This window comes from Camellia sinensis, chromosome 1 (genome assembly GCF_055761805.1).
Source record: "Camellia sinensis isolate YWXY chromosome 1, ASM5576180v1, whole genome shotgun sequence".
Lineage (NCBI taxonomy): Eukaryota > Viridiplantae > Streptophyta > Magnoliopsida > Ericales > Theaceae > Camellia > Camellia sinensis.
In genome coordinates this window covers 227893513-227920692 of record NC_138961.1, presented here as the reverse complement: position 1 = coordinate 227920692, position 27180 = coordinate 227893513, and the positions used below count along the sequence as shown (strand labels likewise).

The 27180-nt window shown below is 38.4% G+C and overlaps 1 long non-coding RNA gene across 2 annotated transcripts in view; it reads right to left on the bottom strand.

Annotated features, from left to right (window-relative positions):
* Nucleotides 1-26961, bottom strand: part of LOC114274004 (uncharacterized) — a 32253-nt gene extending 5292 nt beyond the window's left edge. Inside the window, exons 1-2 of one of the 2 annotated variants that reach the window (XR_003633268.2) lie at nt 26659-26961; nt 24119-24326 (exon numbers count right to left, since the gene is read on the bottom strand). This is a non-coding gene — a long non-coding RNA (uncharacterized LOC114274004). Of the gene's footprint in view, nt 1-24118; nt 24327-26658 lie in introns of those variants that run through there. The other variant, XR_014345564.1, reaches the window with a different exon arrangement.
* Between the last annotated feature and the right edge of the window lie 219 nt (nt 26962-27180).

The following is a 27180-nucleotide window of genomic DNA, read 5'->3' as shown; positions in this document are numbered from 1 at the left end:
AAGGAAGAAAAGAAATTTTTCAAACTACTCCTCGAACATAAAGATGTCTTTGCATGGACGTACAAGGAGATGCCAGGTTTAAGTCCAAAGGTTGTTGTCCATCACCTTGGGATAAAACATGGTATGCGACCAGTAAAGCAGGCTCATCGATACATCAGACCTGAGCGCATCCTTAAAGTGGAAGAAGAAGTCACCAAGTTGATCGAAGCTAGGTTCATACGTGAAGTAAAATATCCGACATGGATATCAAGTATGGTCCTGGTAGTCAAGAAGAATGGACAAATTAGAATATGTGTCAACTTTCAAAATTTGAACGAAGCATGTCCCAAGGATGACTTTCTGTTTCCTATTATGGAATTAATGATAAACGCCACTACCGGACTTGAGGTATTGTCTTTCATGGATGGGTGTTCAGGATATTACCAAATACAGATGGCACCTACAGATGAAGAGTTAATTGTATTTTGTACCACAAAAGGCATCTATTGTTATAAAGTGATGCCTTTCGGACTCAAGAATGCCGGTGCCACCTATCAACATGCCATACAAATAATCTTCGATGACATGCTCCATAAATTTGTTGAGTGCTATGTTGATGATTTGGTGGTCAAAACTAAGAAAAGGGAAAATCACCTAGAGGACCTTCGTGCAGTCTTCACCTGGCTGAGAAAGTATGACTTGAAGATAAATCCACTCAAATGTGCATTTGGAGTCACGTCTGGAAAGTTCCTCAGCTTTATTGTCTGATATAGAGGCATTGAGGTTGATCAGTCCAAAATCGATGCTATACAAAAGATACCACCACCAAAAAAACCTGAAGGAACTTAGAAGCCTCCAAGGTCATTTGACATAGGTCCGCAAATTAATTGCAAACTTGGCAGGCCATTGTCAACCTTTCAGTTGACTGATGAAAAGGAGGCTCGATTTGTTTGTGATCAGGCATGTCAAAATGCTTTTGACAATATTAAGAGATACTCAGGAGCTCCTATTCAGGGGAAACCATTGATACTTTACATTGTTGTTCAAGAAGAGTCTATTGGAGCGATGCTGGCCCAAAGTAACAAAGAAAATAAAGAGCGAGCACTCTATTACTTAAGTCGTAGATTAACTGAAAATGAACTCAAGTACTCACCCATAGAGAAAATGTGTTTAGCGCTTGTTTTTGCCTCTAAAAAATTGAGACATTATTTCCAAGCCCATACAGTGCATCTCATTGCAAGAGCCGACCCAATAAAGCATGTTATGTCTTGGCCCATCCTCTCAGGAAACTTAGCAAGATGGTCTCTCCTCTTTAATGAATTTGAAATAATTTACGTGCCAAGAAAATTAGTGAAAAGGCAGGCCCTTGCAGACTTCTTGGCTGACCATCCCATCCCTGCTAATTGGGAAATTTCTGAGGAATTCCCTGACGAAGATGTATTATTCATAAAAGTTCTACAACCTTGGATGATGTTCTTTGATGGGGCCGCCAGGAAGGAAGGGACAGGAGCAGGTCATTTTTGTTTCACCAGAAAAGCACATTTTGCCTTACTCATTTATTCTTCGCGAAAATTGCTCAAACAATGTTGCTGAGTACTAAGCCTTGATCATTGGTTTACAAATGGCAACAGAGCTAAAAATTGTTGACCTAGATTAATAATTACAGCTTCGGGGGCATTATGAAGTCAAGAAAAACAACTTAGTCCCACATATCCAGTATGCAACTCATCTCATTGAAAAATTTGAGGGGGTGGTACTCGAACATGGTCCAAGGAAAGAAAATCGCATGACTGATGCACTTACCAATCTAGCAACTACATTGGCATTGTTAAAAGGTGAACAAGTTAGTGTCCTTGTATGCCAATGATGGGTATTGCCACAATTGTTGGAATGTCGCCTTGCAAAAACAAACTCAATTTTAGTACTAGCCATCAAATTTGACGATTGGAGAATGCCAATTATAGACTACCTTGAACACGAGAAGCTCCCTAATGATTCTCGCCATAGAACTAAAATAAGACGTCGAGTTCCTCAATTCATTTACTACAAGGGAACTTTATTCCGACGATCATTTGAAGGAATTTTTCTTCGTTGCCTAGGGAATGACGAAGCTCAACAAGCCATGTAAGAAGCCCATTATAGGATATGTAGAGTGCATCAGTCTGGTCCTAAACTTCACTTTCGAGTAAAAAAGATGGGTTACTATTGGCCTACGATGGTTAAAGATTGCTTGGACTACTCAAGAAAGTGTCAACCTTGCCAGTTTAATGCAAACTTTATCCATTAGCCACCAGAACCTTTACACCCAACAATTGTTTCTTGGCCATTTGATGCATGGGGTCTAGATGTAGTTGGCCCATTGACCAAGTCTGCGGCAGGCCACTTATACATCTGCCTGGCCACCACCAATTACTTCTCCAAGTGGGCTGAAGCCGTCCCACTTAAAGAAGTCAAGAAAGAAACTGTTGTTGACTTCATCAAATCTCACATTATTTATCAGTATGGTGTACCTCGCTACATCATCACTGATAATGGAAAGCTTTTTTACAACAGTCTAATGGACAAACTTTGTGAAAGGTTTGGATTTAAGTAACGCAATTCTTCAATGTATAATGCACCTGCCAACGGACTAGCAGAGGTATTTCGCAAAACTTTGGGCAACCTATTGAAAAAGTTAGTTGCTAAATCAAAGCGGGATTGGCATGAAAGAATTGGAGAAGCACTCTGGGCATACCGTACGACACATCGTACCCCAACACAAGCCATCCCATACTCCTTGTGTATGGTGTTGAAGCGATTCTTCCTTTGCAACAGCAGATTCCTTCATTAAGGATAGTTATACATGAAGGTCTCACTGATGATGAGAATGCAAAATTACACCTTGTTGAGTTAGAAGGTTAAACCCCGGTCTTTTCAAGTTAGAGAATTGGTGTTGGCTGTTCGAAGACCTATCATCACTAACCACCGAACCGACAACAAGTTCTTGTCCAAGTGGGATGGTCCATACGTGGTGACTGAAGTTTACACTAATGAAGAAGGTGTAAGAGTCGGCCTAATCAATGGCAAATTCCTAAAGCACTACTATCCATGAGAATGTAATGCTCCTAATCGCATGAGCATAAACTACATGATGCTCTTGGCCCGTATGAAATAAAGTTATAAAAAAAAAAAATTATACTACTCCTAGCCCACATGAGTATAAACTGCGAACGGCTAATAAATCAATAAACCAAATGTGCTTTACAATAAGAATATTTTGCTTCGAACTATAATATTTATTTCATAAATAAAGTGTTTACTAGAGCAATTATTTTATAATGAAGCATTTGGTTTCGAGCTACATTTCATTAAAATAAAAATAAAATAAAATAAAGATAATAAATAAATAAATCATTGGCAACCATGATAAACTCTAGATCTCGCCTTGTTTAACCTTCAAGAGCTGCTCCAACCTGTTGGCAACTTCGATATCCTCGCTTCTTATCACCTCAGCTGCTTCTATTGTAGCTTGTTCGTCCCTTAAAGTGGAAACAAGGGCTAGCCTTTAAACTACTTCAACTTCAGCAACATTAATTGTAGTCTCTAGTTGTTATGATTGTTCATCTAAATGTTCCAACGCCTTTAACAATTCTTTCCGCTTTGCTGCAAGGCTACTCAAATCAGACTTCAGCAATTGAACCTACTCAATTCCTTTATTCTCAAGAGCTAGAGCATGAGTAGCACATTGACTGACATCTGCCAAACGTTGATCCTGTAGCTCTGAAGTCATCCCTTGAGCAAATGTTGATTTCATAGAGATGTACATAGTTGCATTTTGTACGTACTTCTCAATTTGGCTTTGCAACGGAGAATAGTTTATCTGAAGCTTTGAGAGCTCATCATAAAGCTCTAGCAGCTTTGGGTCCAATGCTGGAACTTTTTGAATAGGAGTTTTGCTCAATAAGCCTTTAATATGGTTATCAAGTATTGAAGCTACTGAGCGACAAGCTAATCATGCTTCTTGTATCACTAGTAGAAGCCACAGAAGGTGCAACTTGACTTAATGTATGAGCAGTAGGTAAAGAAGAAGTTCGGGCAATTAGAGTTGGGTCAACTGAGAGACAACTCTTACGACCAATCACTAAATCAAAGGCCGATGGCCCATGAACTGATTCTTCATTATCTGAGAACTCATTAAGAAGTTTCATATCCTCATTGCCAGACGCCAAATCAAAGTTATTATTTGGCAACTGTCAAAACAAATTAAAGAGGAGTCACAAACAAAAAAAATGAAATGTCAAATAATAGATTTTGTCACTACTGGTACAACATCAGCAGCCAATGGTTGAGAAATGCTAGGAATGCCGATCAAAAATGACTCCACGTCATTAAAAGTAATGGTGTTCCTTTCAACAGCGCTAGTACCAGATTTTCTCCCTAAGTGACGCCAATTATGATCACTGTGACTATGGTCCTCGTCTGCTACTCCATCAAGAGTCCCATCAACACTTCCTTGAACCATTTTCTTGGTCTTGGGATTAGAATTTTTCTTAGCAACTGTATTTTTCTTCACTGAAACCATATTTTGATTTGGTGAAGCGGAGCGTTTTCTCCTTGGGATAGAATTTTCTTTATTAGAGAAATAGCCTGCATAAAGCTGGGACCACCACTCCAAATAAGCCTTGGTAGTGGGACGAGATGGGAAATCAAAATGCGCTGGCAACCTCAATATAGAATGGGTACAATCACGAACACAAGAATCCCAATGCTGAATAATGTTTTGTAAGCTACCATCCCGAAGATCAACCTTAAGTTTACCCTGGATGGCTTGAATAAAACCAAATTGCATGCTAAACCTGTGAGGACTGTATGGCTCAATGACCATAACGGACGAACTTCGCAAAGTCAAATAGCTCTAGCGGATACTGATGAAATACTCTAAGTCTGAGTTAGAAAGATGACCTTCATCAACCAATTCCTTGGGATTGCCCTCGGTGTACGCCAAACGGTGCAAGGTCATATCTTTGCATGATTGAAATAAGTCATAGGCCTCTAACTCCTCAAAATATTTGGCCATCCTTTCACCAGCATATCTCGTTATTCAAGGCTTTAGAGAAGATTCAATACTAAAGTGTGTGTTGAAATACTCTACTAACCAAGCATAACAATAATAGATCGAGAAAATGGCATCGCACTTTCCAAGATCAGAAGAAGAAACAATTCTATTCAACCCTTTGTAGATGCTAGCAAGTACAGGAATAGCAAGGCTGAATGAATGACCACGAGCCATCATACTAGCAACCTTAAACAACCCAGGTCTAATCAAGTCACCATCCCCACGGGGTAGAATAAATTAGCACAACCAACAGACAAGGAAAGCTGACAGATAAGTCTCACCCTTTGCCGCACCAACAATCTCTAAGTCATTGAAGATTTTGTCCCCTTGCATAGTTCGAGACCGAGTTGTGTTAATAATACCAAACGGATTGCTAGTATCCTTAGGGCATTGAGTCTTATTCCTCAAAGCCTGCTTGGTTTATTTATGGTATTAACTTCCCCTTTAAACCAAAATTTTATCCAGCCAGTAATCCTCACCACATTCTTCTTTAACTCCTTACAAAGCCGATGGTAAACAAAGAATAAATATCCGCAACTAACAGGAAGAAGGAAATTCTTGTCCCTCATATCGCCGGCCAACTCTTGGGCATTTGGCACCACTTCATTATATATTGCACCCCTAATAGAAAGTTCACCAATCTGATGCAAATCCCATAGCGAGATAGGCATTTCGCTTATGAAAATGTGAAAGGTATTAGTGGATGGACACGAAAGCCCATAAAAAGCCAACATAACACTATGTAATTGGTTATACGAGAACAATGATGCATAAATTGCATCGTAAATATCAGCTTGTTGTAATACCTCATGATGTTGCCCTAGTGCATCCTCCAACCACTCCCAATATCCTTCACAAAAAGAAGGTTCTGCTATGGCCTTGAAAATAGTGCCCCACGCCACCTTCTGAGCTCGAACTGCACTTCCAAGGGTAGAAAATGAACTAAGATCCTCAATGTCTTCATGGTTAGATGACTTTAATAATAAAACCCTAGAGTGTGACAAGCCTTCAACCAATTGACATGAAGTGTCATGAGCCCATTGCACCAAATGAAAAGAACTATCAAGTGGCTTGAACTTTAAGCCCTAACCACCAAGGAAAGGAGGGCGAATTGGAAGAGTAGTCCCCTCCTCAATAGCGTCACTAGAGTCTTCGAGAATGGTCAAATATCGCTTCTTGAAAGTCCTGAAGTACACCATCACTGAGTGACAAAGCAAGGCCAAACAATTATTATAATAATAAAAAAATGCATTGCGGAGAGACATATATGATAAATGATAATGATGTAAGTCAAACTAATCACCTATGGTCGAATGAATGGTGGTGGAAATGTGTAGCCGCATTCCCCCACATAAGTCAAACTAATCACCTATAGCCGAATGGGTAGTAGTGGAAGTGTCTACTTCGCTAGCCCAACATCAAGGCGACTAGGTCGATAGGCACATTTTCCCACATAAGTCAAACTAATCACCTATGGTCGAATGGGTTTTGGTGGAAGTGTCTACTTCACTAGCCCAACATCAAGGCAACTAGCTCAATAGGTGCATTCCCCCACATAAGTCAAACTAATCACCTATGGCCAAATGGGTGGTGGTGGAAGTGTCTACTTCGCTAGCCCAACATCAAGGCGACTAGCTTGATAGGCGCATTGTGAAGCCCCTGAAAAATGTATTCTCTTTAAAACCCTAATGTTTGAATTATTTCCTTAAAGCCCCTCAGTTCCTTGAATTATTTCGAATCTTGTTGGTTAGCATTTTTTTTTTCAAAATTGGAATATCCTAGCCAAATTAGGTTCCTTAGCTGAATTTAATTTAATCCTACATAAGTAAGATTCCAATACATGAATTTAATTCCAAGTCCTCACTTCTTTTATTAATATCAAGAATTTCCCCAAAACTAGTGCATATACTTTTGTATTATAGGTACTATCAATCAATTTGAGATCTATATATATATATATACATTGGGAGATGTGTCCCTAGTACCTAAATTGAATAAAAAAATGCCCCATCTCCCTTCCCAATGGCCGGCCACCCTAGGAAAATGTGAGGGGCCTATTTTCAAGAATTGCAATTATGATCCTAGCACCTATATGATATACCTGCTCCGCATTATGTTAATTAGTCCTTAATATGAGCATGATTATGTCTTTAATATGATTTTGTGTGCCATTATGTGAAAATATGTGGTTTTGAATTTCTATCTATTCACCGTAGGAATATCTGTTTGATTATCTGCTTTGGAAATTAAATTGATGGCCTTATCGGCCACAGAACCCGAAATTGATTACGCCATTGTGATTAGCGTAATTTTTAGAGCCTATGGTAAAATTTAATTAAAAATTTATTCGGATCAGATTAAATTGATTTAATTAATGGCATAGTGCTCAAATTATTTAATATTATAATTTTGGTTAGTGGGTCTTTTACTTATAGGGCCATATACACTCTCCTTTAATTCTTTTGAACTCAAAAAATCTGAGATATACAATTGTGAGAGAGAGGGGGGCCGGCCATAGAGAGAGAAAGGGGAGAATTGTGTAATCTTGGCTCAAGGTTTGGAGAATTTGAAGATTTAACTCAAGAATTGACTAGAGCTTGGGTGTTTGAGGCTCCTAGGTGAGTGATCAACCCTTGACTCATGAATTTTAATTTGTATTTTGTAGATTCAAAGTTGAATGATGAGAAAGAGCATGTATTGAGTTGGTTTTGGTGAATTTAAAGGCAATAGAGGCATGCATGTATGTAATTACTTTGAATTTACATGTTTGAGCACCAAATGTTTGATCCATGTAAGTTTTTAGTTGAAAATCATGCTCTTGACCATCTCTTCATCACATAAGCTGAGAATGAGGGTTATATGTCACATGCATGTGCCATTCACAAAAGTGTAAGTGTTGAAGACATGAAATTGTAATGTTGGTAATGAATTTGGTGAAAAATGAGCCATGCATGTGTTTGATTTATGGAATTGACCTTCAAAATGTTATAATTTGATGTTGGTATCATGTTAGCATAAATATATTTGAAGTTTGAGCCATAAAATGTAAGTTGGATTGGTTTGAATGCTGGATTTGAGCTCAAGAACTTAGCTAGAAAACCCAAAAAATTTGATGTCCGTTCGAGCGAGGAAACTGCCGCTCGAGCGTGAAATTCGTGCTCCCAGCATATTTTGCAGACATGATTCCCGTTCGAGCGGGGAAGTTCACGCTCGAGTGGGGAGCCATGTAGAGAGGCCTTCCGCTCGAGCGCTAGAATGCACGCTTGAGCGTAAATTCGACATAACCAGCACTTTTGCAGGCCTTAAGGGTCCGCTCGAGCGGGTAAGTCCACGCTCGAGCGGGGACCCTGTTTTCTGAAATTTTGAAAATGCATTCTGTGTTCTGTTTTCTGTTCCCTTTCACTTCTAAGCACTCTTAGGCATACATTGAGCATTGTAATTGAATTAAAGAGATAAGAATCAAGCCTAAAGAGGAATGTGTGAATTAAAGAACGGATTGAATTATTTGTAACCCAAATGTGTTATGTGATATGTAGAGTCAAGCTCCAGGGCAAATCCACAAGCCGATCAATGTGAGTAACATCTGAAATATGTTATTGTCCAATTGCTTACTTCTATGTAAGTTTTGTAAAGTTCATTAATTTGAATGGTTGACAAAGTCTGATATGAAAGTTTGAAGGGCCTAAAGGCCAGTTTGAAATGAAAGTTTGAAGGGCCTAAAGGCCAGTCTGATATGAAAGTTTGAAAGGCCTAAAGGCCAGTTTGAAATGAAAGTTTGAAAAGGCCAAAGGCCGGTTTGACATGAATGAATTGGGTCCAAGGCCGTCTGATGTATAACGTTCCAATGTATTTTCTTTATTTGATATTATTCACTGGGCTTTCGCTCATACTCATTCATGTCTTTGTAGGTAAGCCAAGAGAGGTCCAGACCCAGCCCCAGTGAAGTCTGTATGGAACAACCGAGTTTTGGAGAGTCACCCATGTGTCTCACGCACGAGACTCGCCTTCGCCTTTTTGTCATTTTGTTCTATGTTGTCATGTTGGCGAAGTCTTTGTAGATGTCGGTATATAGTTTTGATGGGTTGACTTAGTTTTCGATGATCCTGTCTGTACAAAAATTTATGCTACTGTATATTTGTTGTGAGTTATTAATGTATGTATGTATAGTTTGTTTTGGCATGCCATGTAAGCACAGCTCTATGGATAAAGTTTTAAATTTTGCTTCCGTTTGGCCCCTTTACTCTGATGAGTTATGTTTGGTTTGATTTGAGGTCGTAGGTAATCTTAGGATTACTGGACGGTTATGGCCTAAACCCATAATGGCAGGTTCGGGTCGTGACAGAGTGGTATCAGAGCACGAGTTAATAACTCACACACTTGTCCAAAAGAGCAATAAGCGTCTAGAAGAGATCTAGAATGCATTCACGTGATAAGTGTGAATCAGAAAGCATCAAGAATACGCTTAACTGTTAAATGTGAACAACTATGTGTTATAAATTTGTGATTTACTTGCATTACAAATTATTTGAATATGTATGCTTTTCGTTATATGCATACCTGTGAACGTTTGTATAAAGTATAATGCAAGTTTAATCAGATGGTGAGAACAAGAGGTGATGAAATAGACGAATCTTCTATTGCCAGAATGGACAGAATGGAAAGATTGGTCTAGGAAATGGGAGAGACATTGAGGCAACAGCAAGAGTGGCAGCAATAGTGGCAGCAGCCACATCTTCCACCTCCACCTCTGGCACAAACAAGAGGTGATGAAATAGACAAATCTTCTATTGCCAGAATGGACAGAATGGAAAGATTGGTCCAGGAAATGGGAGAGACATTGAGGCAACAGCAAGAGTGGGCAGCAGCCACATCTTCCACCTCCACCTCCGGCACCTCCTGTGCCAGATAATCAGAATGATGATCGAATCATAGCTCTCACCAAAGAGTTCAAGAAAATGAAACCACCTCAGTTCCATGGTGGACTAGATCCTTTGAAAGCTGAAGCTTGGGTCCTCGGCATCGAAAAACTGTTTGAAGTGTTCCCATGTTCGGAGACACAGAAAGTGCTTCTAGCCACCTTTATGCTAGAAGACAAAGCAAGAAGATGGTGGATGTTAATGCGTGAGAGTTACAAAGATGCTGATTAGGCAAAATTTCTACAAATTTTCTACGACAAGTACTTCCTGCAGTGTGTCCGGGATAGGAAAGTGGCAGAATTTATGGAACTGAGGCAAGACAGTATGACTGTAGCCGAGTATGAGGCTAAGTTCACTGAATTGGCCAGGTTTGCGCCACACGTGATTGATATAGACTATAAGAAGGCGAGACACTTTGAAGGTGGGCTTCGAAGTGACATATTAGAAAGGGTGAATGTCTTGAAGCTAGAAACCTACATCGGGGTGCTAGACAGGGCCATAATATCCGAGGCTAACATAGCCAGACAGGCTAAGCCAACAACCGAATGGAAAGGCAACAAAAGGCAAGACTTCTTTTCGAAGAAGAAATTTTTGAAAAAGTAGAATACGGGCTCCTCAAATACTTCAAATTCTTCCCAAGACACATATCCCATGTGTAATATTTGTAGCAAAGGGCACCGTGGAGTTTGTTACCATGTGTCAGGGGCCTGTTTCAAGTGTGGTAAACAAGGGCACATGGCCCGAGATTGTAATCAGAACAGTGGGAAGCTAGCTGCTAGCTCAACTGCATCGATCCCGAAGTCGGGAAATATTTTGAGACCTACTACCACCGGGGATACTATGAGACAAGGGAGAGTTTTTGCGCTTATTTTAGGCGATACACGGAATGCCAACGCAGTTGTCTCAAGTACTATTTCTATATGTAATCAGGATGCTTTTGTGTTAATTGACTCCGGATCCACACACTCTTTTGTGACATGTGCATTTGCATCTAGACTGAATAGACCTTTAGAATTACTGTCATATCTGCTATGTGTATCTGCTCTATCTGGGGAATCTGTATTGTGTGAATCTATATACCGGTTTTGCGATATGCATGTTGAGGATGCTATCCTATATGTAGATTTGCTGCCCTTGAATTTTAGACATTTTGATGTAATTTTGGACATGGATTGGTTGACCAAATATTGTGCCACCATCGATTGTGTAACAAAACGAGTTGTGTTTAAACGACCAGAACGTAAGGAAATTGTGTTTGTGGGTAATGGGGTAGTACCTCCACCTTATTTGATATCTGCAATGAAAGCATGTAAACTAATCAGGAAAGGGTGCCAGGGTTATTTGTGCTATGTGTTGTTTGAACAATCTGCGAATGCTGAATTGAATGATATCCCTATTGTTAGAGAATTTCCAGATGTGTTTCCAAATGAATTACCAGGGAATTGGTAGATAGGGAAATAGAGTTTACTATTGAAACTGTGCCAGGCACCCAGTCCATTTCTAAAACTCCCTACAGAATGGCTACTGCCGAAATGAAAGAATTGAAAGAACAGTTACAAGACCTAGTTGACAAGGGGTTTATTTGACCTAGCACTTCGCCTTGGGGTGCACCGGTATTGTTTGTGAAAAAGAAGGATGGAACCTTGCGTTTGTGCATCGATTATCGGGAATCGAACAAGGTAATATAAAGAATAAATATCCCCTACCCCGTATTGATGACTTATTTGACCAGTTGCAGGGATCACAGGTGTTTTCTAAGATTGATTTGAGATTCGGGTATCATCAGTTGAAGGTTAAGGCAGAGGATGTTGAGAAAACCGCATTCAGGACGAGGTATGGACATTTCGAGTTTCTTGTTATGCCATTTGGAGTGACTAATGCTCCGGCAGCATTTATGGACCTAATGAACCGAATTTTAAAAACCTACCTTGACGAATTTGTTGTGGTTTTTATTGATGACATTTTGACATACTCTAAAGATAGACTTGAACATGAACACCATTTGAGAACTGTTCTACAAATATTTCGGGAAAGGAAATTATTTGCTAAATTAAAGAAATATGAGTTTTGGTTGGATGAAGTTGTTTTGTTAGGGCATGTTATCAACAAGGAGGGGATTTCAGTGGACCTATAGAAAATAGAGGCAATTGTGAATTGGCCTACACCGACAAATGTAACAGAGGTCCGCAGTTTCATGGGCCTAGCCGGGTATTACAGGAGGTTTGTGGAAAACTTTTCAAAGATAGCTATACCTCTTACCCAATTGACACGCAAGGGGCAATCATTTGAGTGGAACGATGAAAGAGAATCAGCCTTTCATGAATTGAAAAAGATTGACCACTGCACCAATTTTGACACTACCTTCAGGTACGGAGAATTTTGTAATTTTCAGTGATGCGTCTTATAAAGGTTTGGGTTGTGTGTTAATGCAGAATGAAAAGGTTATTGCTTACACCTCCCGACAGTTGAGGCCACACGAGAAGAATTATCCAACACATGACCTAGAATTGGCCGCGGTTGTTTTTGCTTTGAAAATTTGACGGCATTATCTGTATGGAGCAAAGTGTGAAGTCTACACGGGTCACAAAAGTCTGAAATACTTCTTCACGCAGAAGGAGTTGAATATGCGACAGAGGAGATGGCTGGAACTGATAAAAGATTATGATCTAGAGATTCAGTATCACCTCGGGAAAGCTAACACAGTTGCTGATGCCTTGAGCAGAAAATCAACAGGGAGTATGGCTTGTTTGATTACTAAATGGAAAGAGATCTTGCAAGATTTTGAGAAGTATAAAATTGAAGTGGTAATGTGCGAACAAGGCGGATTGATAGCCGCTATTACAACTGAGCCGGCAATCATTGATGAAATCAAACAGAAACAGAAAGAGGATGAATTCCTCAAGAAAGTGATTGATGAATTTGAGACAAGTCCAAAGGCAGAGTTCAGTATTGAAAATGAAGTGTTGAAATTTCAAAACCGAATGTGTGTCCCAAACATTCCGAAACTAAAGAAGAGGGTTTTAGATGAAGCCCACAGGTCCGTATTTGCTATGCATCTGGGTAACAATAAAATGTATCGGGATCTGAAACAGACCTATTGGTGGCCTAAAATAAAGAAAGAGATTGCAGAATATGTGTCCAAGTGTCTTCAATGTCAGCAAGTCAAAGCTGAACATCAGAAACCAGGCGGTCTACTTCAACCTCTCCCTATTCCTGAATGGAAGTGGGAGCATGTGACTATGGATTTTGTTGTTGGTCTACCTCGGACTTCTCGAGGTATGGATTTTATTTGGGTTGTAGTTGATAGACTGACTAAATCTGCACATTTTCTGCCTGTCAAAACTACATTTAATGCTTATAGATTAGCTACTATTTATGTTGATGAGATTGTCCGTTTACACGGAGTTCCAGCATCCATTGTGTCGGATAGAGATCCGAAATTTGTATCTAGATTATGGAAGAGTTTGCAGGAAGCTATGGGAACGGAACTACGGTTCAGTACTACATTCCACCCACAGACAGATGGGCAATCAGAACGAACAATACAGACTTTGGAAGATATGCTTCGGATGTGTGCTTTGGATTTTCAAGGGAGTTAGGAAGACTATTTGCCACTTGCAGAATTTGCTTATAATAACAGATTCCACTCCAGCATCGGTATGGCACCATACGTGGCCTTGTATGGTAGAAGGTGTAGATCACCAAATTGTTGGACAGAAGTTGGGGATAGAGCTTTACTTGGGCCTGAAATTGTGCAAGACACTTCTGAGAAAATCAAAACTATTCGGCAAAGGCTCAAAACAGCTCAGGACTGACAAAAGAATTATGCAGATGTTCGAAGAAGACCTCTTGAGTATAAGGTCGGTGACCATGTGTTTATTCGGGTGTCCCCAATGAAAGGCCAAGTCAGGTTTGGAAAGAAGGACAAGTTGTCGCCTCGTTACATCGGGCCGTTTCAGATTTTGGAAAGACTTGGTCCAGTTGCCTATAGAGTTGCTTTGCCATTGGGATTCGAACAGATCCATAACGTGTTTCATGTGTCGATGTTGAGGGGTTACCTCCGAGACCCGTTCCATGTGATTGATTATCACCAGGTAGCTATTGATGAAAATATGGAATATGCCGAATGGCCGGAACGAATTGTTGATCGACAAGTGAAACAACTGAGAAGCAAGTCTATTCCAATGGTGAAAGTGGAATGGAAAGAACATTATGAGACGAATGCTACATGGGAAAAAGAGGAGGAAATGCGACTACGCTATCCACATTTGTTTTCTGACGAAGGTAAAATAAGTTTGGAGGACCAAACTTCCTAACAAAGGGAAAACTATGATATCCCTGCTCCGCATTATGTTAATTAGTCCATAATATGAGCATGATTATGTGTTTAATATGATTTTGTGTGCCATTATGTGAAAATATGTGGTTTTGAATTTCTATCTGTTCACCGTAGGAATATCTGTTTGATTATCTGCTTTGGAAATTAAATTGATGGCCTTATCGGCCACAGAACCCGAAATTGATTACGCCATTGTGATTAGCGTAATTTTTAGAGCTTACGGTGAAATTTAATTGGAAATTTATTCGGATCAGATTAAATTGATTTAATTAATGGCATAGTGCTCAAATTATTTAATATTATAATTTTGGTTGGTGGGACTTTTACTTATAGGGCCATATACACTCTCCTTTAATTCTTTTGAACTCAAAAATCTGAGATATACAATTGTGAGAGAGAGAGGGGGGGCCGGCCATAGAGAGAGAAATGGGGAGAATTGTGTAATCTTGGCTCAAGGTTTGGAGAATTTGAAGATTTAACTCAAGAATTGACTAGAGCTTGGGTGTTTGAAGCTCCTAGGTGAGTGATCAACCCTTGACTCATGAATTTTAATTTGTATTTTGTAGATTCAAAGTTGAATGATGAGAAAGAGCATGTATTGAGTTGGTTTTGGTGAATTTAAAGGCAATAGAGGCATGCATGTATGTAATTACTTTGAATTTGCATGTTTGAGCACCAAATGTTTGATCCATGTAAGTTTTTAGTTGAAGATCATGCTCTTGACCATCTCTTCATCACATAAGTTGAGAATGAGGGTTATATGTCACATGCATGTGCCATTCACAAAATTGTAAGTGTTAAAGACATGAAATGGTAATGTTGGTAATGAATTTGGTGGAAAATGAGCCATGCATGTGTTTGATTTATGGAATTGACCTTCAAAATGTTGTAATTTGATGTTGGTATCATGTTAGCATAAATATATTTGAAGTTTGAGCCATAAAATGTAAGTTGGATTGGTTTGAATGCTGGATTTGAGCTCAAGAACTTAGCTGGAAAACCCAAAAAATTTGATGTCCGCTCGTGCGGGGAAACTGCCGCTCGAGCGTGAAATTCGTGCTCCCAGCATATTTTGCAGACATGATTCCCGATCGAGCGGGGAAATTCACGCTTGAGCGGGGAGCCATGTAGAGAGGCCTTCCGCTCGAGCGCCAGAATGCACGCTTGAGCGTAAATTCGACATAACCAGCACTTTTGCAGGCCTTAAGGGTCCGCTCGAGCGGGTAAGTCCACGCTCGAGCGGGGACCCTGTTTTCCGAAATTTTGAAAATGCATTCTGTGTTCTGTTTTCCGTTCACTTTCACTTCTAAGCACTCTTAGGCTTACATTGAGCATTGTAATTGAATTAAAGAGATAAGAATGAAGCCTAAAGAGGAATGTGTGAATTAAAGAACAGATTGAATTATTTGTAACGCATGTGTGTTATGTGATATGTAGAGTCAAGCTCCAGGGCAAATCCACAAGCCGATCACTGTGAGTAACATCTGAAATATGTTGTTGTCCAATTGCTTACTTCTATGTAAGTTTTGTAAAGTTCATTAATTTGAATGGTGGACAAAGTCTAAAATGAAAGTTTGAAGGGCCTAAAGGCCAGTTTGAAATGAAAGTTTGAAGGGCCTAAAGGCCAGTCTAATTTGAAAGTTTGAAAGGCCTAAAGGCCAGTTTGAAATGAAAGTTTGAAAAGGCCAAAGGCCGGTTTGACATGAATGAATTGGGCCCAAGGCCGTCTGATGTATAATGTTCCAATGTATTTTCTTTATTTGATATTATTCACTGGACTTTCGCTCACGCTCATTCATGTCTTTGTAGGTGAGCCAAGAGAGGTCCAGACCCAGCCCCAGTGAAGTCTGTATGGAACAACCGGGTTTTGGAGAGTCAGCCCATGTGTCTCACGCACGAGACTCGCCTTCGCCTTTTTGTCATTTTGTTCTATGTTGTCATGTTGGTGAAGTCTTTGTATATGTCGGTATATAGTTTTGATGGGTTGACTTAGTTTTGGATGATCCTGTCTGTACAAAACTTTATGGTACTGTATATATGTTGTGAGTTATTAATGTATGTATGTATAGTTTATTTTGGTGTGCCATGTAAGCACAGCTCTATGGACAAAGTTTTAAATTTTGTTTCCGTTTGGCCACTTTACTCTGATGAGTTATGTTTGGTTTGATTTGAGGCCGTAGGTAATCTCAGGATTACTGGCCGGTTATGGCCTAAACCCATTGGGGCGGGTTCGGGTCGTGACAACCTAGTACCCCAAAACCTAGGGTTTTGTTTCCAATACTAGTTTCTTTTCAACTTAAGACCAACTAGATATTGTCTAATCTCATGATTAAGCTCCCTAATCACTCCCTATTCCATTAGACTCCAAGTAAATCCTAACTTTTCCATCCAATTCCAACTAGTGGGCCTTTATGTCTTTTTACACCAAAATTTGCCTATAAATACCACCACCACCTAGCTTGGCAAACACAAATAACACACTCACACACACATTCGGCCTAGATGAGAGAAAGGAGAGCAAGAGAGAAGTCTTAAAAGGGAGAGGAAGGAAGAGGAGAGCCATTTTGTTCAAGCGTAGCAAGTAAGCCATAACACAACCTTCTCTTTCATTTTCCTTTTTCAAATACATGTTCTTAAGGGTTCTAAACATTGTATTCAGTTGTGTTAATGATGAGTTACTTGTGTTAAAAATGATAAGAGTTGAGCCATGATTCTACCTCTCTTGTATTTTTTCTCATTTCGGTACAAAACTATCTTTTTCATACCAATCTCTCAAACTTTCCAAAGACACACCTTCAAGCAAATTTTCTGAGTTTAATATATGTTATTTAGCATGTTTTCATCACAAAAGAAACGAAAATTTTCCCTTAGTGGATCCCTTTTCTCACAAATCTTCTTGTTTTGGGTATTGTGCCTTAAGAATCTGTTTTCACAGCCAACTTTCAAAATTTCTAGAAAAATGTAAAAAATTATTCGGGACCTCTATTTTATGTCAAAATCTTCCTTAAGGAGTTAGATTTCAACTAAAATTGGTTTCATTGAAAAACAGTAAGTGGTTTGCAAGAAATCAAATTTTCGTAACGATCAACGAATTTGGACAGCGCTGGAGTGTTTTCTAAATAACTTAAAATCTTGAAAAGCTATCCCATTTCCAAAATATGTTATGAAAACTAGATTAAATTCTCTACGAACCATAGGAAGGTCGAGTCTAGTGAAAAATCTAAAATAGTCCTTTTCATTCTAATCCTTATGTGATATCGAATCTGGCTATTTTGTTATGCATGGGTGTTTTATGCTCGTGTTCATGAAAATGCTTATTAGCTTGTGATCATATCTTGGCATGATAATGTACATGTTATGGTTATATTCTTTATCTTCTTCATCTTAATGATGCATGCTTATGTGGATATTATTATCTTGTTAAGATGGTCTAACCTTGAATTAAAACATTTAACTCCACGGAAAACGTAATTGGGATGGTATTGGGTTTTCAATCCTTTGAGTTGTGAAAAGATGATAATGTGTGATGTATGGATTGCTGGGATGCGTTCTCTATTCAGAAGTTAAAGTCTTGCGCAAGTGGTTTTCGAAACCCTTGAACGGAGCGGTTGTATTAGGACCCTAGGTGGTTTGGTGTGAGGAGGGACTTAGGCAAGGCCATTATTACCATCTCTTTTGAGGCCCTGCGGTTGGCGCTACACGGTATATAACCATTGGCAGACATCCGAGGTTAGTTCTGCAACAAAGCAGCAAAAGAGTGGGCATACCGAATAATCCGCGTCCGATTCTTGTGGTTGGGAGGACGAAATCTCTTTGGGAGATTTCTAGTTTACTAACATCTAACTTGTAACCCTTTATTTATTTAGTTGAGTATCATGCTTTACTACTTGATGTTATATTTGTGATTGTGTCTTGGACTGGGAAAAAGGGGCGGGGTGTGTGTGTGTTTATTGGGCATTCAAAGCTCACAGCGTATCATGCTAGGTGCCGAAGAGGAGCTTATAGCTGGAGACGACGAACCTGAAACCTTCGAAGACTTTTGGCTATCTTAGGAAAGTTAGAAATTCCTTTTGATATTTTGTAAGACTCACATGAAGTTTTAAATTTTCTTTTTGGGATGTAATGGAATGGAATAAGCTTTTGAAATTAAGGATATTCGTGGCTGTTATGTACTTATGTTCTAATATTTATATGTATACATCTTATCGTTGCTTATGAGACCTTGTGTAAATACCTTTTAAGATCTGTCAAAAGGGTAGTGCGCTGCCTAAGAAAGTCGGACTTAGAAGGGAGGCTAATTTGACTCCTCCGGCGATCTGGGATCTTACTTGGTTATTGACCATAGGACTCATTAGTGACTCTCCCTTGACTGTAATCAATAGTGTAGATTCGGGACATCACAATATGGTATCAGAGCCTAGGTTCAACCCTTACCCACGCGTTCCGGCCTACGGTTAAGAGACTACCTTGCCCCAACTATGTTATATTATTACACTATCTATTCTATCAACTAAAAGACATCAAAAATAGAATCTTTCTTGACCTATCTTAGGGAATTTCTTCGAATTTTGGGCACACCAACATCAACTCATGAGGACCTACTTCAGGATCGTGAAACGGTTTTAACTTTGAGTGCGGCCTCATATCGCACAGTAGGGGGTACTATTAGTTCTATGCGTCTTCTATCGATTGTCGTACCCTCATCTTGTATTCGTAACCTTTATTCAATGTCATCCTTTTCCAAGATTAAGTCTTGTCCATCTAGTCCTGTTTTATATACTACTATTTGTAAATTTGACCTCCTTTGACCCTTGATTATTTTATTTAGCCCAAGGCTTTTTGTAAATAATTACATTTTCTTTGCTCGGTGATGAATCTTGGATATTCAGTTTGAAACGTGGATGGCCAACGCAGTTTCAAGTTAAATATCTAGCTTAGTCACTACATCTATAACCTTGATCACATTGAAGTTCGAAACCATAACATCATACCATTCATCCATATTTCAGTTAATCCTGATGTTATCACCATAACTGCTTTGTATTCTTCGTCTCCACTTCAATCCAATTTTAAGAATCTTGTCATTATTATTATGTATACATGAAGTTGTGTTGTGTGAACACCCTAGGATAATTAACCTCTAACTTAAGATTAGTTGCTTACCTATAAAGAATTGCCTCTGTAGTTAGAATTTGACTTACGCCTCACGCAATTCAAAGAAAAACAAATGGTGGACCATACTTCGAGACAAGTAATAACATGAGCTTGCAAGAAATAATAGAAATGCGGTGCCAGGAAATTGAAACCTTAAGAATGGACTAGTAACCATGGCTAAAATCTCGAACCCTATCAAGAATCAAATTTTGAATGAGTCTTACCATCTTTGTGGAAATAATCGGCACAACATTGACTTCAGAATGAAAGGAGGTAGAATCCAAGAGGATTTGGAGCTTGTGGAAAGGAAACTCAACTTTATGAAGACACCCTACTCCGACCTCATCTTAAAAATAGATTCGTTACTCGTACCTTAGCAATTATCGATAGTTACCAAAAGAAGGAGATGACTTACCCATCCAACGGAGCATGTTTTCAGTTTAAGGGGGATAGACAAGACTCCATGACTTCAACGAAATGTAGGACGCAGTGGCGCGATCAACTTGCAGATAGGATAACAAGTCTGATTTTAAATGAGAAGAGCCAAGAAAAATTAGAACTTCCACGCATAGTATACGAATATGCAGATGTATTTCCTACGGAATTACCGGGATTGCCACCAACTCGGGAGGTAGACTTTAGTATTGAGCTACAACCTGGAATTACCCCAATATCCATGGCCCCATGTCGCATGGCACCTGCAGAACTATGAGAATTAAAGACACAACTACAGGAGTTGCTCAAGAAAGGATTCATTAGGCCAAGTACTTCACCATGGGAAGCATCTGTGTTGTTTGCTAAAAAGAAGGATGGGTTGTTAAGGCTATGCATCGATTACCGTCAACTCAATCGAGTCACGATTAAGAACCGATACCCACTCCCAAGGATTGATGACCTTTTTGATCCACTTAGAGGCTCAAGGTGCTATTCAAAGATCGATCTCAGGTCATGTTACCATCAACTACGAGTCAAGGAGAAGGATATACCTAAAACTGCCTTTCGTAGTAGATATGGCCACTATGAGTTTGTAGTAATGCCCTTCGGACTAACCAATGCACCGTCAGTATTCATGAGCCTAATGAACAAGATTTTTAGACCATATCTTGACCAGCTTGTAGTAGTGTTCATTGATGGCATCTTGGTATATTCAAGGTCTGAAGAAGAGCATGAGCAACATTTAAGGATTGTCCTTCAAGTTCTTAGGGATAATCAGTTATATGCCAAGGCAAGCAAATGTGAGTTTTGGTTGAATGTAGTGAAATTCTTAGGGCATGTAGCATCGGAGAGTGGGATTACGGTGGATCCAACCAAGGTGGAGGCAGTATTAGATTGGAGACAACTGAAGACTATATCAGAAATCCGCAGTTTCTTAGGATTGGCCAGTTATTACCGAAGGTTCATCCAAGATTTCTCCAAACTAGCTAAACCAATGACTCGTTTGACGAAAAAAGGAGTAAAGTATGAGTTGGACGAAGCTTGCAAAAAATCCTTCCAAGAGCTAAAGAAGAGGTTAACTAGTGCGCCAATTTTGACCATCCCAGAACGGGAAGTGGGGTCCACTGTGTATTGCGATGCGTCTAAAGAAGGATTAGGTTGTGTGCTCATGCAAAATGGAAATCATGTTGTTTTAAGCCCACTTGAGGGTGGCAAATCTACGTTTTAACCTACTTGCGAGTAGCATCTTCAAACCATTTTCGAAAACAAACCTGAGATGTTTTGTTCCAAATTGAGTGATTTAGTCTATACTTGTATGTTACGCGCATCACATAGTAATTTTAGATTAAATAACCAGAATAAGAATACATGTGTTTTAAAAAATAACATATCATGTTAGTAGAGGCCGATCCTTTGATCGGGTGAGCGGGGGTGCTCATTTCAGGACCTTCCCCTCTCGTACCCAAGTTCCTGAGCCGAGGCAACTTTGGTGGTGACGGACACGTGGCCTTAGGCATGAGTCAGGGTTTCCTAAACTTCCCAAAACAAAATATTTAGGTGGGGACTCTAAAATCTGACAAAGTAGTCCATGTTTGGCACTTTTTATTCAAAATTGATTTTTCAAAACCCATTGCTAGATTCAAACTCTTCGGTGATTTATCAGTCTTACATTGCACTTTGTGAGATTAGATTCAGAACCCTGACAGGAGTCTGAACTGTAGTAGCATGAACCCAATTCACGCCCTCTCCGAAAGGGGAGGGGCGTGGAACGAGTCCGGGCGGTCTACAGAGACCCGTAGTGAGCTCTATGAATCTCTTAAGTTGTCTTAAGTTAAGATTTGAAGATGAGATAAGAGACCTATGAATCTTTATATGCACTCATTTTGAACTAGAACTAAGGAGGTAAGAAAAATCAAAAAAATCGACCAAACCAATTTAACCGAATTAAACCATCCATATTTGGTATTTTTTTAACAAGATCAGTCCGTGTGATTTTTAATTTGATTTTTTTCAATTTTCGGTCCAGTGTCAGTTTAAGAAGTTTTTGCACCGAATTAAATTGAAACCGACCACTTCAACATATATTGTATTTATGATATATATATATATATATATATTTTAAGAAATTATTAGTCTCAATTAATTAACCCTATCATCCTTATAACCTAAGTTAATATACCCTTATTATATATAATCTTAACTCTAACTCAATATTCTTAAAACCTTAGTATTTTTTATTATTTTTTTGTTTGTATTTTTGTTAATCTAGAAATTGTAAAATATTTATTAAATGGATAGATATGATATGTTTGAAATGGTTGATAAATGGCTAATTCAATATTTTTCATAAAGGAGTGACTATAGTAAAAAATTTATTAAATTTGAAATATTTGAAACCGATTAAATTGCACTAAATCAAACCAATCCAATTCGTGCGGCTTGCTGCAGTTTGATAGGAGAAGTAGCCTGTATTGGTATAATAAAACCGATATTATCAGTACCGAACCGATTATATCTCTAACTAGAATAGAGATTAATAAGTAGCTTATGAAATGGATCTAGCATGATCCAAGCCCTAGCCCAAGCCCAGAAGAGTTGGCCTACCTCAGTATATTAAAGTCTGGCCCAACCTTATAATGACCTAGATGAGAAAGGTTTGGTTGGTCCGCGGCGCACCTACACTATGAAGTTGGATAACTTATTAATCTTAAGAAACAAAAAAATATAATATGGGGGAGTTACGGGCTGGTCCTATGGACCGGTCTTATTACCCAGCAGATCCTACCCAAAAAAATCAAACGGTGTTTTCCATTTTTACCCCTAGACTTAACACTGCAAATTTATTACTGGTTTAAACAAATTTATCACTGATTTATCACTGGTTTAAACAAATTTATCACTGATTTATCTCTAGTTTAAACAAATTTATCACTGGTTTATCACTAATTTAAACAAATTTATCACTGATTTAAATAGATTTATGATTTGAATCCACTTGAACTGAAGAGAAGCCCATATGCCGATCAGGAAGGTAGCCTCGGGGCAGACAAAATAAGAAAAGAGGGCGAGAGGGGGGGAATTGAAGGTGGAGATAAGAGAGGAAGTGGAGCTGAAGAAGAAGGAGATCTAAGCAGAAATGAGGGATAACCATAAGGCAAAGAAGGAAACGGGCTTGAAGTTGAGGGAATCGAGGATGTAGGCGACCATGAATCCCCGTGTCAATGCAGCGAAGACAGGTGTGCCACTGAGGTCGAGGAGAAAGGCGGCGCAGGGTACTAGGGCAACGGCGATCTTAGCGTTGTGGGCGAATGAAGAAGTCTCTCTCTCTCTCTCTCTCTCTCTCTCTCTCTCTCTCTCTCTCTCTCCCAAGCTCTCCCCTTTCTCTACGGGAGCACTGTCGATGCTGATGCCGATATCGACACCGCACTACCATCACCGATCGGTGACAACGATTCTTGCTTCTCTTTCTGACACGGTGACAACGATTTGTAGCAGTGGATCAAATCTAGATTCAAATTTGAATCAAAGGTCAATCACAGATCAATTGAAGCTCCACCTAATCAGTTCAGAGCTCAATCGATGCTCAACCAATTCAAAGATGGGTTCAATGATATGGGTTTCCATGTTCATGGTTCAACAATCTGGGTTTTCATCTCCAGATCTGAGTATAAAAACATGAGGGTAAAAATGAAATAAAAAAAAATGTTCAGGACCTATAGGTAAAAGAGTATCCATTAAGAATCTGTAAGGTAATAACCCTTGAAAATAGGATTGGCTTGTAAAAATCCCAAAATATAAATGGGATATTTATATTGGGCTTTAAGCCTGCTATAAGCTCTAAAAGCCATAATAGGCCAACTGGAAACTGACAACAACCATGCCCATTGTCTATTATATATTACAGAAAATGGGATTTTAACCACAAACATTCTCATAGTTCCAATGTCTCAAACTAAAATTTTTAATTTTTTGAGTTTAAATAATTGAAAATTTTTCTATTCACTAACTCTTATTTAAACATTAAAAAAATTCAATATCCTTGATTTATGACTCAAAAAGAAAGTGATTTAATCCATTTCAAAATTTAAATTTGAGGGCCAATATTTATGACAAATAATCTATTAATTTAAATTTAAAGTTGGCACAATATAAAGTTAAAATTATAACAATCTATCCCATTATCTTGATTTCAAAAAAATAACAAGCAATAAAATAAGTGTGTCAATTGCAGAAAAAATGTATATCAAAACTTCAAACCCACATCAAGTGTGCATATTTGATTATTAAAATTCAACTCAACACAAAAATAGCCCTGGGCTTACATTTAATAAATAGCTATAAAACAAAAATGGAGTCTCAGCTCCGAGTCCTCCCAAGTTAGTGCCTTGCAGAGGTATATCACCGGTACCTGAAATGGTTTCCCATAGCCCAGTAGAGATATACTACACAACATATGGACCATGACAAAACTAAAGAGAAGTATGCTCATGCCATGCTCATGATAAAACAGTTTATCTCTCATTTTATAAAGCATGCACTGCTGAGATGCAACAACAGATATAAAACCATTTTCATTTTAAACCATATCTGTTACATAAATACAAGCTCTGTGAATCTCTAGGTGAGTGTTTGTAAGTAGGCCCTAATGCACTACCACTGTCATTTTTACCAGTAAACTGGAAGGCTCGATACCTAACCGCGCGATTTTACACCCCCTACCTAGATTCTCTAAGTATTCATCTTTTTACAAATGAGGAATGTGGTTCAATTTACCTAAGTCTCATGCATTTCTACAACAAACATGGCTATCCTCCACCGATAGCCCAAAACAGATATTTCTAAACAGATATTTAAACAATTAAATTCCACAAATTCCGATAAATACAATCTATTCCAAATCTCATCAAATATGAACAACTACACTAGTTTTCATATCACAATCACGTCCGGTAACCTCTTAAGATCCATTTCTAACCGTGTCGGTTTTATTCCAACAGATACATTAAGCAAAATAATACCGTTAATGCCTAAGAAAATATCATTTTCTTTCCAAATTCATTGTCCAAGCATTATTCAACTATGACATCTTATTTTGATCAAAATCTCCAAAAGTTAAACATAATTCCTTTGTTTTCTTTAAAAATGTTCTTTTGGTTACAAACCGGTAAAAATTTCAAACTCGATTGAATCGAAGTCCGTTTTTGTTCAAATTTAAAACATAGCTCTTTCATAACCTTGCAAACATATTCCAAGTTTACACTTTCGCAATTTGGGCATCAACCCTTTATTTTTCTCAAAATTTCTCTTCTAAGCAAATAAATCACAAATTTTTCAAAAATTTTAATTAAATTATATACAATTCTAAGCTCCATATAATCCAGTAAAAATGCATAAAGAAGTGTAGGAAAAATCTCTACCTCAAGCCAAGAAGCTTTCAAAATTTTTGGCAACAAAAATTAAATCTGTTTGGAACCAAATAACGTTTTTTCTGCTCTCTACGTTTTGATCCAAAGCACTAGGGGTCATAAATGACTTACACTAGATCAAATCCATGAAAGACCAACATTGGAACCCTTTTTTTCTTTCTCCCTCAGGGCAAGAACACCAAGAGTTGAATAAAAAATCTATTTGGTTACTTTACATAAATATTTTCTTTTCTTTTTGTTTAACTAAACAAATATCTAATCATGTATATATACACACCTATATATATATATATATATCAATTAAAATATATTTTAACATCTTTAATGACAAAAGTAAATATAATATTTTCTCACCACAAAATATATTTCGTTTAATGGTACACACCATAAATATTCACAACTCTTTTCTGGTAATCAAATAATAATAATAAAACTACAACACTATTACAAGGTTACTAACGGGTCACAATTCAATCAATTGGGTCCAAAATGAACGTAGTTTAATAATTTAAAATAAATCCCCAACTGAGATTAAAGTATAAATTCAATTTGATTCAACTCGTTACAGTCGAAGCTCCAAAACTCGCAAATATTGATACAAAAAAACTAGTAGAAAAAAAGATTTTCTTACATTTTATCAAACTGGTAGTAGGCAAGAAAATAAAATGCTGGTTAGGTCATTTGAATAGCGACAAATAGGTTAATAATGCAAGTGGAAGCAATTACAATGAAATCAAGATGTTATTTTTCAATCATTACAGGGTTTTTTTTTACTAATTACACTTTACCCACCTCGAATTCAAAATGCTACACTTTACCAACTTAGTCTGCTCTAATATTTGCCCTAAAGATGAAATAAATCCCCTTTCCTTGTCTCTGTTTCTGTAAAATAGTGATTTCTATGCCTTCATTGAAATTTTCAATAAATAAATAAATAACAAAAATTGTAAAGTTTTTGATGATAATAATAAACCCACACCCCCCCCCCCCCCCCCCAAAAAAAAAAAAAAAAAAAAAAAAAAAAAAAAAAAAAAGTGGAACAAAACCTATGATTCGATTATGGTTCATTATTGAGCAAAGTTTTTCAACAAACAGTTTTTGGGCATGTATTGCAAACATTGAAAATTTGAAGTAACAGATCATTAGAAGAAGTTGTGCACAACACAGGGTTGCTCTCAGTGAGGCATTTCATCGAACAACAAAAAACCATATTACAAATATGGACAATTCATGCTTTTGCGAAGCAAAAATGTGATCAATCAGAATAAAAACAAGGCAATCGAAGAGTTGATAGACAAGAGAGGCAAATCGTACCCGAGAGAGAGTCGATTGGGAGGTGAAAACTTATTCAAACTTTGGTTTGTCTTCGTACAATTGTGTTTACGAAGGTGATGATTTGAACTTTGGTTTGTCTTCGTACAACGATTTGAGAGAGGGTGAGCCGGAGAGGGAGAAAGAAGACGCCGATGAGTGAAAAGAGAGACCCCGGTGAGGAAGGAGCGACGTCGATGGTGAGGGAGAAGTGAGTGACGACAGTAGCTATGTGAGCAAAGCAAAGAGAATGTCTGTGTGAGTGTGAACCTAGCCCTAAAATGTGCCCAAAAAAAAAAAATAGAGAAACACACACACATACACACACAGACATATAGGGGTATAATAGTAATTTCAGTTTGGGGGAAACAGAGACGAGGCCTGGGCCGGAGTTGGGGAACGTATCACCGTCTCTGGCCCAAAAATTGTCAAGGATTCATTTTCGAACACCATCCTCAACCCGTCAGGGGTATTTTTCGAGAACAAATCATTCTCATCGGGATCGGGGGGCCGAGTCCCCATTGG